This window comes from Phalacrocorax carbo, chromosome 1, assembly GCF_963921805.1.
Source record: "Phalacrocorax carbo chromosome 1, bPhaCar2.1, whole genome shotgun sequence".
Taxonomy (NCBI): Eukaryota; Metazoa; Chordata; class Aves; order Suliformes; family Phalacrocoracidae; genus Phalacrocorax; species Phalacrocorax carbo.
Genome location: NC_087513.1, coordinates 28,245,283 through 28,262,903, shown reverse-complemented (window position 1 = coordinate 28,262,903; position 17,621 = coordinate 28,245,283). Strand labels below are relative to the sequence as shown.

Sequence of the window (17,621 nt, the reverse complement as noted above, 5' to 3'; positions counted from 1 at the left end):
TGGGCATCCTGGTGCTGTTCTTGGTAAACTCATAAAGCAAAAACAGCCCTGAAGTTGCCATAATATGTTTTTTTTCCTCATGCCTTGATTCATTAGGCAGTACGGATGATGTGCTGAAGGAATGGTTCAGATCCTTCAGAAAAAAAGAGATCCCTTCACTTTTTTCCCCTTTTCTTGATCCATTGGGTCCAATAGAACAGAGCACTTCTCAGTCCACATTAATTATACGCAAGAATACCAGAGGTGAAAGGAATCCTCAGATGCACATACCCCAGACTTTCTCAGAGGCAAATTATGAAATTCAGTTTATATTACAATGAACAATTACACATGGACAAGTCTTTTATTCCTTATATTAGCAGCCTTCAACAATTTCAGAATAATTAAATCCCAGGCACAATTTGCAAGAATCACTACATCTCAGTGTAGCCTTAGCTCTTGTGGATGCTACAGAAGAGCTAAGTGACAAGTTTAGGCTAATACTGCTTTTAAAGCACTGCTTATGTGGCAATATGCCTCCTGACTTTCAAACATAAAGGAAGTATTAGGAACTTCACTTAAACAGTTGCTTACATAAATCACAGTATGACACTCGCCTGTATCATTAGAAGATTAAATATTTACGAAAATATGGATTCTATATTTCAAAATTATGTGGGTAAGGAACGAGCTATTATTTGGCTGTGAAATGCGACACACATTTATGCCACTATGTAAATAGTGATGGTAAAGTATGATCTAGATATTATCTCAGAATCCACGAGGTGGCAGTGTCATAGTTTTCTTAGTGTCTCGCACTGAAACATTAATTTTCTTTTAAAATATATAAACGCCACTGTGATATTTATCACCTCAGTTTTGAAAAATCTGGGGAAGTATTTGAGACATCGCCTTCATTTCCAAAACCTGACAATGAAAAATTATTTCCCTAAGAAAAGGCAGAAACTATTATGTAAAGATGAGGAGCCAGCTTCCTGTGAGGCATCTGTCATGTTCCTGGGTGTTCAGTGCTGGGGTGCCTACAGAGGCTTGTGAAGGGTGCTGAATTCAGACTTGGTTATTTAGCAAAAATACTGAATGTTAGGCCTGTGCTAGCTTATGTTAGATCTCTTTAAATAATAAAAAGCCCCTTATTTAGAAAGTAAAATGCAAAATATGTCCCTATGTTCATGAAAATATATCTGCACTGTATTTCTAAAAGCACTACGAATGCAGAATTGCTAAGAATACCAAAAAGGGGAGATACCTTTGTCCTGTTCTAGTCTTCTCCAGGAAACAGAACAGCCTTATTGCAAATGAAGGAAAAGGTCATGCAGAATTTAACAAGTGGTTTCATTTTAATTCCTTGGCTCCTGTTGCCTTCACACCCGCTGTAAGGCTGCTCGCAGGCTGTTTTGCTCTGTCCTGAGGGCTGGGGTTGCGGCCATCGCCCTGGATGCTGGCTCTGTGCCGAGACAGAGCCGGGTGGCCCGCGGAGTTGTCGTCACATTGAGAAGATTAATGCAATTGGATAGATCGCATCCGTCAGGATCTGCTGGATTCCCAGGAGGACAATTAATTAATGTAATCTTATTCAAACACAGTATATCAATTCCAAACTTTTTTACATCCAATGTAAGCTTTCCTCCCTTACTCTAGTAAGTCCTTCAATAAACACCAGGAACGTCAGGCCGTGGATGTGCAAACGGGGTTGGTCTCAGCAGAGCCAGTGCAGGGGTTTCTAGCCACCTCTTGGAGCAAAAGCCACACTGTCAGCTAGCTCGATCTGTCAGCTTCTTCCAAAATGACCAGCTAGGCTTTATGGAAGCTATGGTCCTCTTCTGGAAAACTCACGTCTGTGACTGCACGTCTTCCTTCTCTCCTGACCACTCCTTAGTGTGATCTACTCCTCTTTCCTTTTCCAGCTCGCCACATGGCCCTCTCTCTCAATCCCCTTGTCTGCTCTCTCTCCCGGGGTAATCTCGCCTACACATAACATCTCAGCCATGCTCCCAGATCTATTACCATTCCAGACTAGACCTCAGCTCAGTGATGACGGCACCCACCTGCAGGTGCCTACTTGCAGGTGTCTGCATGTGAGCTGGGTGCTCAGGCCACACTGCATGGAGGGGTCAGCCAGCCCAGGAAACATTCAGATGTCTAAAATGAGACTCATCACCTGCAAGACATTCTTTATCCCTTTCTCCAAGTCAGCCTTTCAGCTTCTCTGTGCACATCTATCTCCAGCAGCTTAGGTTAAACCTGGTTAAGACACAGTGTTCAGCATTCCTCTGTCACCTGTGTCCTGCTGCAAGCCTGATGCATGGCACCACCACATGCCCCGCCCAGGGTCAGCCTCACCTCAGACCTGCCTCCAGATGCTCGCACCTGGGCTGTCTCTAAATTGCAAGTTCAGTCTGAGCGAGAGCCCTGCAGCCTTTCCAACCCATCCATAGGTGTTCAGAGCACTGGTGCTCCGCTCTAAGACTGGGCAGGGGTAGCGGGACAGGTAGAACCCACTCTGAATCCCTGCAAAAGGCAGGGAGGCTGCTTCCCTCCAGGAAGGAGGCATGTGAGGTTTACACTCAAGCTGGTGAAAAAAACATCAACGTTTGATAAGGAAATCCCTTACTGGAAACTTTCAAATTTAAATATGGTAACCTGCTCCACGTAAAGTAAATGTTGATCAGACTATTGGAACTGCCAGTATATGAACAGCAGCAGAGAAACAAGGTGGTCCATGAGCCAAAATCTCTGCCATCTCTTAGTGTCCTTTTAAGAACTATCTCCAAAACTACTGTGGCAGAAGTAGATCAGTAGTTCAAGTGTATCTCATTAGCCAGGCTTTTAATGAAACTTTAATGAAACTGTTGATTATGACAACTAGTGAAATTATCCCTGTATACTTTCCTGCATCTTTAATCCTAAAAAAAGAGAGAACTCTACAGGGAGGTCTAATGTTACTTTTCATAATGAGAAAAACGTCAGCAGCTTTCAGCCAAGAAATTTAGGAGCTGTATAAGGGTTGGGTTTTTATGTTTTCACCTGTAGATTTTGTCTGCTTTCTCCCTCAGAACAAAAATGGCTTGCTTCAAAATCTCTTGAAAAACACTGGAGATAACAAAACTTAGCTGGAATATTTCCATTGAGTCTTGATCTAAATTAATTGGTTTTGAAACTTCCACCTCTTGCATTTGCCTCAGCGCTTCCGTAGTAGTACGAAGGCAAAAAGGCTGGGTTCTTCTTGTCTGTCTGCTGGTTTTTAACTGAGAGCCAGATAAGAAGCATTAGATAACCTGCATCTTGTATGTAGTATATGAAGAAATATAAAGTGATCCACATTTCAGACGTACTGAGTTACATTCTCAGACATTTTCCTCTGTACTGACATCTAGTATAAAAGGAGACCAGGCTGACAAGATCCCTGGCTTGGGCACCTCAGAAGGCATGTGAAGTCAGCTGGGTCTTGCCCTGGTGATGGGAGAGGTTGGGATCAGGGCGAACCCACCCCTAACATAGAGGTCACCCCACGACGGGGTGATGGGGCTGGAGACCTTCCTTTCCTTCCTAAAAAGGAGCAGCCTTTCCTTTTTATGTCCAGCCACACCTCCACCCCAGCCACTCCCTGACATGTTTGGGTTGAGATTAGGCCTCTTCCCTGATTAATGCCAATAGGATGTGTGCAATGAGACACATCGCAGCCTTCTAAGATAATGTTAACAGTTGCTACATCATTATTGTCATTAAAGAGCACTAACACATACCAGCAAAATGTTTGCAATACGTTTTAGCTCTGAGAAAAGCATTAAAAACTGCTTTAAGATGTAAAAGATCTGTCTAGGCTTGCAGATTCAGAGGAAATTGAAAACCCCTGACGAATGGCCAATATGCCTGCATTGTCTTCAGTGTAACTTCTGAGTGTTTCGCAGAACTTGTCCTTTATTTCTCAGGGGAGTGAGAGGACAGGCTGAAGTGACCTGGATGCTTCAAAGTGGCCAACTGACCTCACAAGCTGACTTGACCAAGGTGACCAAAGTTACCTCCTTCATCTGGTGACCAGGATCCTCAAGGCAGATGACCCAAATAACTCTGATTTCTTCCTTGTTTCTCAAGAAATGGTTGCATACAAAAATCCCTGGATTTCACAAACAAGCAGTTATGTGAGCAGCTGGCTATGCAAATAAGTTGCTAATGTACAGATTAAGAGCACAACACTGGCAAAAGGAATATTTTCAGAATTAGCTTCATAACTCAAGGTCCCAATTTCAATTTAAATTTGAAATTTAAATTTTAAAATTCAAGTCTTTTAAATTTCAAGTCTTTTAAATTTTATTTTCACATGAGGCTTATCTCCCTGACCTATTTAGGAGCAAAAAAAATATTTTCTTTAGGAATTTTGGACCTTCAGAAAGATAATTCTATATTAGACCCGCTTTCCTCCCTCTGCTTCTCTAGAGGTTTCCTTCCTGTCTTACCTTAGACAAAAGAGTGGTTTTCTCTGTTCCTCAGTCCCTCATCAGTAAAATGAAGCTAATAGCACTTCTCAGCAGCAGTTTTGGGGGAGGATTAAGACAGGAGGTGTTTCAGATGTTCTTCAGTACATTAAAACGGGAGACAGCTCTAAGGAGGAAGAGTGTATGTTAGAAAGAAGAAAGAAAGGATAAAATCTTTCTTCTCTCTTAGTTAGGAGTCAAACTTTGGGAGCTAACGTGGGAGTCAATCAGAGCTGGATTTGTCCTGATGGTAATTGCAGCTTTTATAGGATCATTTAAATTGTCTGTCAAATGAAAATATTTCTGTATAATGAGCATGCTATTAAAAACACCCCTGCCAAACCAAGGGCAGACACAGTCACCATATCTATGAGGGACTGGCATGGATGTGCAGCTACCACCGAGCCAGGCAAAGAGCAGCGCACGGTGCCTGAGCATTCCCCAGCCCTCCATAACCAGACTGGGCAGGCAGGTAAGTACTGCAATTTAATTTGGAAAAAAGCATCACCTTCCAGTTCCTCCCTTCTGATGTACTCATTATATGGCTAAATCTCCTGAGCTGGAATGGTTTTGCCCCACTGTTCCCCTCTTTCCTGCTGGCCAGCTCTTGGTGGGGTGCTTTTGTTCCTTCTTAGAGATAAAACTAAACATATGAAAGTGACCAAAATCAGGAAGGTGTTCTTGCAAAACCCACATTTTAACTTTGAATTTCACCTTTGTTAAAAACCTCTCAGATAGCTGATAGAAGAAAGTGAAACATGAAATTACAATGCTGAAGTAATCACTTTTGGTTTGGCTCAGTATTACCTAGAAAATCCTTGTTTCATTTGATTTGAAAATGTTCCCAAACTCAAAGTTAAACTTTAAACTCACCTGAGTCCTTGCTGGCATGTTAAACGTGCCTTCTCTCTGGATGCTACGCAGCAGTGTTACTAGCTCCCAAAGGAATACAAGTGGTAAAATTTTAATAACAGTACAAGGACACTCTGATTTTTCTTTTTTTTTTTTTTTTTTTTTGTGAAGAAACATATTGCTATCAGTATAGATGTATTGTTAAGGGCACAAATATTTCCTGGCTACATATTATGGGTGTGCTCCTGGCTAATTTAAAATAATGGGATTTTAGTGTTGACTTCATTCTCCATAGTATTAGATTCATAATCAGCACATGTGTCTAATTAAATTACTAAAGTTATTGAAAGGAATAATCCCCTATCAAGATTCTTATGAGTTGGGCTGTATCCTAAACCAGCCTTATGAAATACAGATTTTGGCAAATACCATATACTTACATCATTACAGAATCAACAATGTTATTCTAAAGTTAACTTAAAAATGCAGATTCTTTAATGATAATGAACCAAATCCAGGCCTGGCTTACAATACCTTGGCTTGGTCACAGAATACACTTCTTTATCTTTAAAAATGTATCAAAACAGGTATTGTACATAAAATGCAACACATTCTAAAACACATCTGGGAAATAGCTCATATGTAATGACATTAAGTAAAAAGCCACTATGAGCTTTTAGAACTGTCTTCTTCATGGCCATGCAGAAGACAAATCTGATACACTCATACGTGCATAAAGGACCGGGTGTTCCAAATTGACAAATAATTCTGTATATAAGCCCTTAGAAGTGGCAGAAAGATGATGACTAAACCTAGACACAGTTCTCCAAAACTAAGTATGCCAGGCAAATTCCCACTATAAACTGCATCAGTGTGAGGTTTTGACGAAGACCTCCACTTTGATAGTTACAGAGAGCTAAGATGCAGGCTCCCAAGTCTGCAAACACTTATGTATGCAATTTATTTCATTACCAAACACGTTCTGTAATGCCTCCCCTTTCTTTCCACTTGACACCTGGTCAACACCATGCCAAGGAAAAATAGGTCAATACAGGATCTCTTTTCTCCTGTATTCCCTAGTGTTTTATGGAAGTTTTGCAATGATAATTTCTGGTTTTAAAGTGCTTTCCTCTCTCTCACATGTTGAAAAATTATTGAGGAAATATCTTTGAGTTTATCTGATAACAAAGTGCTATGAATGCAAGAAAGAAGGATAAATGAAAGGATTTTTTTTCTCAAACCTCTCAGTTTCCCTCTGAGATAGTGCTTACAGCAGCGTTACCTTAGGCAGTAGCATTCTGAGATGCTTTCAGACAAAGGAGAAATCTGAAGGTGACAGTTCTCTTCCAACTTGCAGGAGCTCACCAACGGTAATACTTGTGCAAACAGCACACTGTGGAGCTCTGTCGTGACCTACAATGATGAGCACAACCGCAGAAGCCAGGCTGCAAATGCCCGTGGTGCTCGGCATCAGCAGGCTCAGGTACATGCTTTAGGCATCTGATTATCCCTAGTGAAGCTTATGTCCTTCAAAAGGAGGCTGAATCAGGACTGGGTTTGTTCACGTGTGCTCACATGTGTGTTAGTACAGTCACACCCTTCCCCTACTCACCAGGTGCACACATAGCTGGAGGCAGGATTTGTCCCTGTGCTTTTAAATAGGTAGATTTTCTATTTCCAATGATCTGGCTGCTATGACCTTTGAAAACACAACCAGCAAACTGAAGGGGAAAAAAAAGGGCTGCACCTGGGTCACCGAACTGGTGCTTCTGTGCAGAACACAGAGACTTCTGGAAACTTTTTCTAAGAGTTGGCCCAAAGATAATCTTGCAACACTGGCAATACCATATTCAGAGTGATTCCTCTACAAAACAAATGCAACATGCTTGTAGTCAAAATAAATGTGCAATACCAGTGAACATATGAATATCATACACAGCAAATCCCTCGCTTTGTAAAAATCTGACTTTTGAATATCATCAGGTTTGTTTCCAGTTATACAAATAAATCTACTGTGCCAAGGTGTCACGTATATGATATTGGGGTTGGTTTTTGCCACTGTGCTTTGCCTCAAACAGTTCACAATAAGCTATGCTAGAAAAGTCCTCTACAGCATGTGCTGGAAAGCTTTTGCTTCTGTTGTGTGAGCTCAGTGAATGCACCAAGGGCTACTGCGTTTGTATCCATTTCAGGGACGTGAGCATAAAATCATAAAGACCATTCAGCTTTCCATCCTGCAACAATTTCTTGGTTTTGTACGTTCAGAGATATTAATCCAGGATTTAACATATTTCAATACCATTAGGAAGAGAGGCAAGGCTAAGGTGGGGAGCAGCACTGCAATCCACACCATCTCCTCCCAGTTCCCCTGCTGCTTTCCAGAGTATGAGGTGCCTCCTCAGTTTAAACTAATGTAAATCTTGGCTGCTGCAAGCCCACCCTCCTCCTCAGCCTCTGACCTTGTCCTTTTGCAGGCACTAGCAGATGGATTTGAAGAGCTGATCTGTCGGTAAAGTAATCTTCGTTCTTTTGAGTGATTAATTTTTGCTGAATTCCTGAACTTCATGTACCTGCTTCCTGCGTGGTCAGTGAGGCACTGGCACAAGAGGGCACAGACCCATGGCAATCCAGACTTCAGGTGCCTGAACCCCATCCATATTTTCCCCCATTCTCAAGCAATCCAGTTAGCTGATGCCTGCACTGTTCGGATTTTGGAATCTCTCAGTTGTGGTGTTCAGTTACAACCAGAAAGACAAATAAGGAGAAAAACTCTATCAAGATAAACAAAGGGCTTCCCTTTGCTCAGTCAATAAATAGAGAGAAGAAATCACCTGTGATCCACAGCACAGTGACTAACCTAAACATCTTTGATTATGATCTATGTTTCCATACAAATGGAGAGCTGCCCAGTGCGAGAGCTCAGTGGTTGGAGGTTAGGATTTTTACCTGGCGACTTCTATTTCTGGCTTTGCCAAAGGTTTTTGCAACCTTCAGCCACTGGCTGAAATTTCTTTTAGCACCACTGTTGACCCCCTTAAAACAAACAGAAAGTACCTATTTAGCTTGCAGTCTGCGGGCTTAGTTAATAAATGCCTAGATAACTAATAAATAGCCATAAAGCACAGTGATGATCAAATCTTTGGAGACTACAGTTTTAAGTATCAGTTGTGCTATTTAGCCTGGTTTCCAGAGATGCAGAACAACTGTCACAGGCATGTTTTCTCCAGAGCCCAATCCCCCCGTCAATGCTGTCTGTCCCTGCCCACCATGTGCTTTTAGAGCCCAGGGAAGGCAGAAGTGAAAGACAGATTTTTGTCAGATGACTTCAAGGCACGAAGTAGTCACATGGAACTGTGCCTGAGGCATAACCCCTTCCCTGAGCTGCCCCCGGCATTTGTAGCCAGACTGCCTTCCAGTAAACAAGGGTCCTCAGGAATTACAGTTACATTACCCCAGCAGGCTGGTGCACTGATATTTTACCTTTGGATCACTGGTCTGTAAGGCAGCTGGGTTGGGTGTAGTCATCTAAGGCTCTTTTATTGTACATGGCCCACCAGGGAGACTCAGACTGAGCTACTGTCAGTCCACGTTGCAGGGTACTGTGGCAGAAGGGTACCTAATACCCACCACTGCTAAGCTCAGGTCTAGAGATCTTTGTCTCCCGTGTTGTTAAGTATTGAAATAATTCCTTTGCACTCTCTTCCTCCTTAAGAAATCATTTACTTAGGAGTAAGCCCAGCTAAGTCAGAAGTTTCTGGAGTCTCACAATGACATTTGCGTTTCATATCCACTCCCAAAGGTGCGAAAGACTGCAGCAAACAATGAAGAGCAAATCCACTGATGGCACCAAATACCTGTGGTGCCATAGAGTATAGCGTGGTCCTACAGAAACGCATAGTGGACCCATTTTCGATTCTGCAGGTTTAAAATAGGTGGTTAGATCCAGATTCACAGAGATACCTAAACATCTTCTCCTTATTGAAATTAAATAGGAGTCGGGTACCTAGATGAATCTGATCTTTGGACTCCATTTTGCCTCCTGTAGTTATGATAAACTATTTCTTAGGCTCTGTACAGAAGTCACAATCAAGCCCATAGGACTGAACTGGGCCCCTTAGTGTGTTGGGGGTGCACTACTGCCGATGTATAGAAATATAAATCGGCCTGTGTTTTCATTCCTCATCTTTACGTTTGAAAGTTCAACTTAAACGTAGCCTTGCAACTAATTTTTCTAACTGTACGTTTGTATTCTTGGACAAGTGACAGAGTTTGCTCATCAGCTCCCTATCTCGAAACACGTCAGGGCTGGGAAGCACGTGCCAATACTCTCCCCAGTGCGTTCCAGTTCTCTTGCTGAATGGATCACCCGACAGACTCTCCTTTACACTTTTGAATTGCTTTTTCCAGTGCCGTCAGCTTTCTAAAATGTGCCACACCATCATACTTTTGTCAGACGCCTTAACAGAGTGTAGAGGACCAGCTCCTTTTGGACAGGAGGCACAAAAGAGCAAAAAGATCTAAGAAAAACAGGTTGATAAGTAAGAAGGTTGTAGTTTCTTTTTTACCAGTTCTTGCACCTGAAAGGTGCTTCAAGCCTCTGAGAAGCAGTTCATGGTGCATAGACCTGACTACAAGCACAGTGAAGGGAGTATCCGAGGATTATCAAAGCCCCGCTGCGGTGTAGCTGTCTCATACAGCTAACCTAAAATAACATGGCATCGGCATGGTCAAAATGGAAAGGAAACATCTGTTTCTCCTTTTAATGTTAGTGACAATCCATTTGTTAGCTTTAGAATAGCACAGGCTGTCCCACTGATAACAGCTCGGGAGCTGGCTGTTCAGCCCGGACAGGTGCATGGGGAGCTGAGGAGCTCACTAAGAACAGATAGCACACGGGGCTGTCCTTAAGAGGACGAACATCGGACTGAAATCTTTTATCTTTATCACTTTCTTTCAAAACTAATGAGGCAGATACTTCCAAATCTGGTGTGACTATGGATGCACACTGCTTAACTGAAGCCCAGTGAATAGTACGATCTAACTGTAACCATGCTTTTCCCTCTAGGGGCTGGAGCTGTCTGTGTTGCTTCTCAATCTTCTTTTTCTAACTACTGCCGAGTATTAATTGAAGTAAAGGTAATTGAAGTAAATGGATGGATTTTCAGGGACTTCAAACAAATGAGATCAGATCACTCAGAACATCTGTACTGCTTCTTAGTTTTTAGTTTTTAGCAATTTCGTCTTGCAGGAACCAGAAGGGGCTGGTTTTGTCTTCATTTGGTGTAAATTTTTGTGTGTTGCTAACCTACACGAAACGAGGAGGCAATAAGCATAACCTCACCACTGTACTTTTCTTATTGTAAGAGGCTGTCTTTTTCGCTATCTGTTGTCCATAAAAGATACTGCAGAGTGAGAATTTCACAAGTTAAACACATAAAAGGCTACACGCTGCCTCGATCGCACATTTGTTATTGTGGAGAATTGGTTTATAGCTAGGTTAGATGTCTTTATCACCAGTGCCAAAAAGCCCATAGGAAAGAGGAGACAGATAAACAAATTGTGAAAGTGCTGCTGATGCAGATTAGCGGAAGGCTGGCTAACTGCTGTTTAAAAGCATTTTGTTCTGATGTACGGCTTTGTCTATATACACATCATGGTGACATCCCAGGCCTAAAGCAAATACATACAATACTATATTTAATTTTCCTTTCAAAATGTTTTGATGTAAGGTCTGACGTTTTTCCCATGGTTAATCATGAAACTGGGCAATGTTTCTTACAGTTCCTTGTACTTTACTCATGCAAAACATTCATTGGTTTAAATGGTATGATTAAGGGGAGCAGAGTTGGGGCCAAAAAAGGAAGCATACAAAGGGAAAATAGATGTTTCCAAAAACTTCTATTGGAATACGGAGCCTTTCACTTAAAATCTGGTTTAAATCACTAGTTGCTGAAACTCACTACCACAAAAAAAAGATGGGTCCTCTGGTGCAGGCCTCGGTGTTGAGACTTGCAGCCTCTCAGCAGCTCCACAAGTGCTGGTGGCATTGCTCAGCGACTCAGTTTCTCAGCACCTCTGGAAGATGAAGACACCGCCTGCCTTGCGAACCTTGCGAGGTTGAGACCCCAGCCTGCACCGTTTAGTACCTACAGGAAGCACAAATGGCGGGGAGATAGCTATTTGATGGTCTGTATGAATTGAGGTCATTTACTCTGAATCACGTGTGGACAGACGTTCAGAGCACAGCCAGCACTGACGCTATGCCAGGAGCAATATGAATTTTTTCCCACTACACGGCTTGAGGGGTCTGGAGATGAGCCTGGAGGTGCCCAGGTCTTGGTCTCTCAGGGTACGGCTTTAGCAGCGCTGGGGCGCAGAGAGCCGGGGGTGCCCCGCGGCGGGTGGCTGTGCCTGCGGGCCACCGGTACCCGCTCGGCCTGAAAACGCCCGGCCGTAGGACAAGGGCCACCAAGGGCAGCCGCGGCGGGTCCCCTCGTGCTCTGCCCGTCTGGGGAGCGGCAGCCATCCCTCTTGCCCCCGGGCTGGGGCAGGCTGGCCGTGAGGGATGGGGGGGAAGGAGGGACGGAGGGAGGGAGGGGAGAAGAGGGAGGGAGGGAAGGAGGCGCCCCCTCTCTCCTTCCCCCCGCCGCGCACCCGGGCTCCTGCGATGTGGTGAGTCACAGGCAGGTCAGGACCGCGCCGGAGGGGCGGAGGGAGCCGAGGGGACCGGCTGATTTACCGCTGGGAGCCGCCACCAGCGCGGCGGAGGCGCCGGAGGGAAGGGCGCGCAGAGCCGCCCCGCAGCCCAGGTGCCGGGCGGGAGGGCCCAGCCCGCCGGGGCGCGCAGCCCCCGCCGCCCCCAGGTAGGGACGGCGGCGCGGGGCCGGGGCGGCGGGGGCGCGGGTGGTGGCGGGGGGCGGGCTGCGGGGAGCTGGCAGCGCGGCGCGGGGTCGCGGAGGTGCGCCCGGCTGCGCCCCGCTCCGCCCCGCCCGGGCTGGGCCGGGTGTCTGGGCGAGGGCGGCGGAGCCAGCCCGCCGCCGTGCAGCGCTCGCCCCTCCGGCGGCGGAGCCGGCGCGCAGCCCGCTCCGCTCCGGTAAGGACCGGCAAGGGCGGGGGGGGGGGGGGGACGCGGCGAGCGGGATGAGCTGGGGCGGCGGGGGAGGACGGGGAGCGGCCCGGGTGCTGCGCCGTGCCCCGCCCGGGAACTTCGCGGGAGCGCGGAGCCCGCGGCCGCCGCTGCCCTCCCCGCGGCGGGCAGGCTTCGCGCCGGGCGGGGGCAGGTGAGCCGCGGTGCGGGACCGCCGGCACCGGCTGCCCCTGCGCGGCCGGGCTCCGCAGGGGTACGCCCGCGAAGTGGGAGTGCATGGCCGGGCAGGGCAGGGCAGGGCAGGGCAGGGCAGGGCGGCCGCGCAGGCTGAGCGCGCTGCCCCCCGCCGCCGCCCGCCCCTGCCCGCTCCGCGGGCGCGGAGCAGCGCGGCCGGAGGCGGCGGCGGCCGCCTGTGGCGGGGCTGCCCGCAAGCGCGACGGGGAAGTTCCAACTCGGAAACGGTGGCTCCGAGGTGTGGGTTTGTGGTGGTGGCCGCCGGTCCGGCCGCCCTCCGTGAGGCTGAGGTCTCGGGGTGAGCCTGTCGGGTTCCCCGGGTGGGGGGATTTGTACTTTATGGTTGTACAGCCTTCACAGGCTTCCGTGCGCTCGTATTGCGGTTTGGGCTTTTTTTTTTTTTTTTTTTTCCCTTCTTAAAAAGCAGGATTTGCTTCAAACGGTAAATAATTTGCACCATATCACGGCATTCCACCACTGTTTCTATGTCAGCGTTAAATTAGGTGGCCTTTGGCTTTATAAATACTAAACGCACTCCTTAGAAATTGGAAGTTTCACACATACATCTTAAAATAGGGATTAATAATCGAGTAACAGCGATGTTTAACAAACTGTGCATTTGTAACCCATAGGAGGTTATTCAGGCTGCAGTGCGTGCTTTTTCCAAAGAACCTATGCCATGTGTGGTAGTTCATTTGCTTTTATCCTACAGGTGCTTTTTGCATTGTCCACCAGCAAAAAGAGCATGGTGTCCTTTTCTTTCTTTTTTTTTTGGGGGGGTGGTGTGTGGTGTGTGGAGGGGTGTGAGTGGAGATCCGAGAGGTTTGGATTCATAATCAGGCAAGATAAAGTGTCTCACATGTTTCTCTAAGAGCTGGTTAAATGTTTACAGATCATACACTGCGAGAGCAAAAAGCTAGCCTTTGGCAGGAGCTGCATGTTGAAAACAAAGTAAGTTAGAGAATGACTGTATCGCTTGTTCTTTGTGTGCCCTAATCCTTCTTTAGCACTGTATGATTCTTTTTCCTACTGTCTTCTAATTTAAACTGAATCATTTGGAAAAGGAATATTTTGTAAAACATTCATCTCTCTATTTACAGAAAAGAGACTCAGCTTCTTTGCCTTTTTGGTCGGGAGGGAATGAATTGTCTTTTCTTTATTATCCTATAGGGCTTTTTTTTTTTTCCTTCTCTTTTTTTCTTCTCCAGAGGATAACCACTGCATAGCAGCTCTTTACTGGTAAGCTAAATTGCACATGTTGTGGCTGGAGAGTGGTTTGTGGAGGTGTCGCTTGCTCGGAGGAGATGGCAGTGCAGCCTAGAGATGGACGGGAGCACACTGAGTCAGGGCAAGCTGGCCAGAGAGCCAAAACTCAGCAGAGGTTCAACGAACAGCTCATGAATGCAAAACTGAGTGGCAAATATTGTCCTCCCAGGACTGCCTTTCCCATCCTGATTTTCCCGCGTTTATAGTTTTCTGGTACCTTAGCTGATGACCTGTAACCTCCTCCTGCTGATGCAATGCCAACTGAAGGTGGGCCAACCCACCCACTCTCATTCTTCTATGATCTGCAAGTGACTATTCTGTGTTTTTCAACTGAGAGGAGAAATTCAAAGCCTGCTGCCTCCCAAATCTGGCTTCCAGGACTCCAGAGAGTAGCCGGCACAGCTGGCTGCAGTGCAAGAGCAGCAGCCTTGCCTTCACAGCCGCAAAGGGAACCTGATGCCAGCAACACGCTGTGTTGGGGTGGCCGGAGAGCCTGAGCTGCAGCAGTGGGAGTCCCAGACCTCTGGATGATGTGCTTTGTACTACAATTCCTTTGTGGTGGTGATGTGTCTAGATTTCATTCACTTCAGGCAGAAAGCAAGGAGAGGTTCTGCATCTCCATGTGTGTTTGTGGAATATCTAGTGTAAGGGAAATCCTGCTTAGGCGCTCTCAGCGCTACAGAAACACACATCATCTCTTGAACAAGAAAGCAATACAGCAGCTGAATAGCGTTCCCTGAAACTACGGGAACACAAATCCCAGAAGGGAGTTACAGGATCTGTTTGGTGCAAAAGAGAAGGAATGTGTTGCAGTGTGATACTTCCAACAAACCTTCCTAAGATTTTGTGTGGCAACCACACCTTTGTGGCTGGTTCTTGTTAAACCCTTGTGTCCAGGCTTCCCGCCTGATCTCCCCGTTGCTGCCTCGTTGGCTGGCCTTTGAGCCAGCAACACAATTTCATGTTTCATTAGGCTGCTTCCCTCAGCCGAGCCATCAACCTGTGCCGCTTGTCCGCTGTAGCCACAGCCTGTGATTTTTGCCTCCCACAAAGTACCAGCAAAGTTTGTAGCCGATAGTTAAACCCTTGCAACTCCCCACCAACGGTCACGCCACGTGGTCCTGAACAGCACGCCGTCACCAAGGAGGCAGGACCATGGCTCTGCAGGGGACTCCGCAGATGGCACCTCTTTGCCCGTCCCTCCCCACGCAGCCAAGCGAGGAAGGTTTCTGTTGTTCTCTCCTTGTAAAAATGTTGCGCTTTTCTTGGCAATGGTTTTAACAAATCTATATCTCGTACATAGCGACTGATGCGAGCGCGTTGGCAGAAGCCATTTTTAAATCAGTTTCCTTACCCAGGGGAAATGTAGTATAGACAGGGCCTTCAGGAAACGAATAATTAGGTGACCTTTTTCCCCCCAGAATATCAGGTCTGTTTTATGTAGAGCTGTTTGAAGTCACACAAATTCTCATTACTCTCCAAATCTCTAACCTTGCCTTGTTTAAGATACCTTTTAGGAAATCAAATCAGTGTTTCAATCTAATTTCCAAAGGCATTCAAACACATGGTATGTGTGCTAACTTGTTTCCTCTAGCATTAACAAATCCAGCAAATTGCCAAGCTATTTGCCTTCAGGAAAACTATGATGTTGTACAAGAAGATAAAGTATCTTTTTCCTCCAATTTTAAACATTAGAAAAATAAAGGAGAGGTAAAGTTATCAGACCAAATTGGTCTAGGATGTAACTCCTTTGAAGGAAACAGTGTTCCCAAGTAGGTTGCCTTGTGTTTTTTTTTTTTTAATCTGTTCTGAGGCTTTTTAGTCGCACTGTGATCTTTTTCAGTCACTTGATTTGGCTGGATGGTGACCGAGTCCCCTTAGCTCAGATGGACCTTCCTTGAGTTAGTCGCGACTGACTACGCCAAATATCAAAGTGGGAAATGGAAGTGGAGATGGAGAACTTGAGGGGTTTATAACCCTCAAATTTTAAGGGTTTTGTAACCTTCATATTTTAAGGAGAGGCTGTGTACATGACCCAGGTGCAGGGTGCATGCGGTGCAAACAGGGAGGCAGTGGATGCCCTGAAGCCCCTCTCCTCTGCCTCTCCGCCAGCACACCGGTCTCCAGGGAAGCAAGTGCCTCAAACATTTCATTTTTCAAGCAGGTGTCAATAACAGAAGAGTTTCTGTAATGCTGAAGAGTTTAATAAGCTCAAAATACTTAAACAAAATGCTTTTTTTGTGCATCCTACAGCTCCGTGATAGTCTCTTCTGCTTATTCCAAGAAAAATGAACATGCAATTGTCCTTTTGTAGGGAAGGAAGCGGATGGGATCTCGTTGGAATTAATGATAAATTCCATTGCAAATGCATGCGAAAGGAAAATTGCCGAATGCTTTCAGAAGATTTTCATTTTGCTCAAGTGTTCGCACCACGGCCATCGCCATGGTATTTGATGGCTATCCATTTTGTTGTGTACATTGCAGCTTTAACCTCTCTTTGAAGGGTCACATTGGCATGCCTTTTTTTCTTGTAGTCACAGAGAAATAACAATTTCTATGTAAGTTGCTTTCCTCTACCATAGCTCCTTCATTTTGACGTTTATCCAACTAAACAGTATCAGAATCTTTTTGACATGTCCTAGTGTCATTTCTGTGAAGGATCGGTGACCTAGCTTGATAAATTTTAAAAAATCAGCAATATAACTAAATATGTGACATTTATTGAAATTCATTCTTTGCCATGGAGCTACTTTCTTTCAAAAATATTGAGAATAGTAAGGGATTGCAGCTGCAATTTGATTAAATCTACAGTTGTTACCATTTGCCTTCTGAAAATTGATTCCCTCCCCTCCCCATTCCCCAGCTTGACATGTTTATTGATTAAAAACTGTGCACTGGCCTAAGCTAGCATGTATTTGTCAGTGTTTGTGTGCCTCCCCATGCAAGTTCCAACAGGCTTTCAACCGTGGAAGCTGACTCTACTGTTAGGCTATTGGAAATGGTAAGGTCCCTTAGCAATTGTTTTAAACTATATGATGACACATCTTTGAACCCCATTGTACGAAGGAAAAATACCTTCTGACTGGAGAGAGATTTCCTGTTTATGTGTGTGTTTGCTGGAATTAAGCCTTCCCCTGTGTGTTGGCCGAGTATTTTTTTATTTTTTTTTTGTAATCCAAAATGGCAACATGGCAAGTCACCTCCAGAGTTTTATTTTTTGGACAGGATACAGGTCTTTTATTTTCAAAATAGCATGGCTCTGGGGTTGATGATGAAGCATAGGGGCCTCTCAGTTATACTTCTAAAAGCAGAGCCAGTTAATTGAGGTGGCACAGTTATAAAGACAGCTAGATTTAAGCAATAAGTAATTAACTTTTATTGACAATATTATACAATGTGAGTTGTTCACTTCCCACACAGGAAGATTTTGGCTTCAGGCAGATGTTCCTTCAGCATAAGGATATGAAATTTGCCAAATGTATAATTTATTTTATAAAATGGCTAGGATCATAGCATTGGTTGTGACTGAAGAGAGTCCCGTAAAAGCTTCTGATTCTCTTTGTAGAGCAAAAAGTATCCCAACAGGTGGCCTCCAGGCAAGATCCCAGCTGCAGGAGGATTGCATGCAGTACCTGAAGGGCTTTCAGCTGTCTAGACATGGCAGGTGACCAGAAAATAAAGCATACGTAACACTCCTGCCTCTTGCTTTC

At 45.3% G+C, this 17,621-nt stretch overlaps 1 protein-coding gene and 1 long non-coding RNA gene across 12 annotated transcripts in view; one reads left to right on the top strand and one right to left on the bottom strand.

Annotated features, from left to right (window-relative positions):
• Positions 1–544: 544 nt before the first annotated feature.
• Positions 545–8,309, bottom strand: LOC135312560 (uncharacterized). Of its 9 annotated transcripts, none has more exons than XR_010372161.1 (7): positions 7,784–8,309; positions 6,937–7,188; positions 5,346–5,404; positions 4,455–4,599; positions 4,020–4,114; positions 3,025–3,245; positions 545–1,534 (listed from the first exon to the last, which is right to left on the bottom strand). It is a non-coding gene; the product is annotated as an uncharacterized LOC135312560 (long non-coding RNA). The 9 variants fall into 9 exon arrangements; XR_010372157.1 differs by having other exon boundaries at positions 545–1,531; XR_010372165.1 differs by lacking the exon at positions 3,025–3,245 and having other exon boundaries at positions 545–1,531; positions 3,984–4,114; positions 7,784–8,306.
• Positions 8,310–12,088: 3,779 nt separating this feature from the next.
• The window catches only part of MET (MET proto-oncogene, receptor tyrosine kinase), a 92,330-nt gene continuing 86,797 nt past the window's right edge, over positions 12,089–17,621 (top strand). Inside the window, exon 1 of one of the 3 annotated variants that reach the window (XM_064446878.1) lies at positions 12,089–12,187. The gene's annotated coding sequence lies outside the window, so the exon portion shown is untranslated. Of the gene's footprint in view, positions 12,188–12,332; positions 12,418–17,621 lie in introns of those variants that run through there. The other 2 variants (XM_064446889.1, XM_064446898.1) reach the window with 2 other exon arrangements.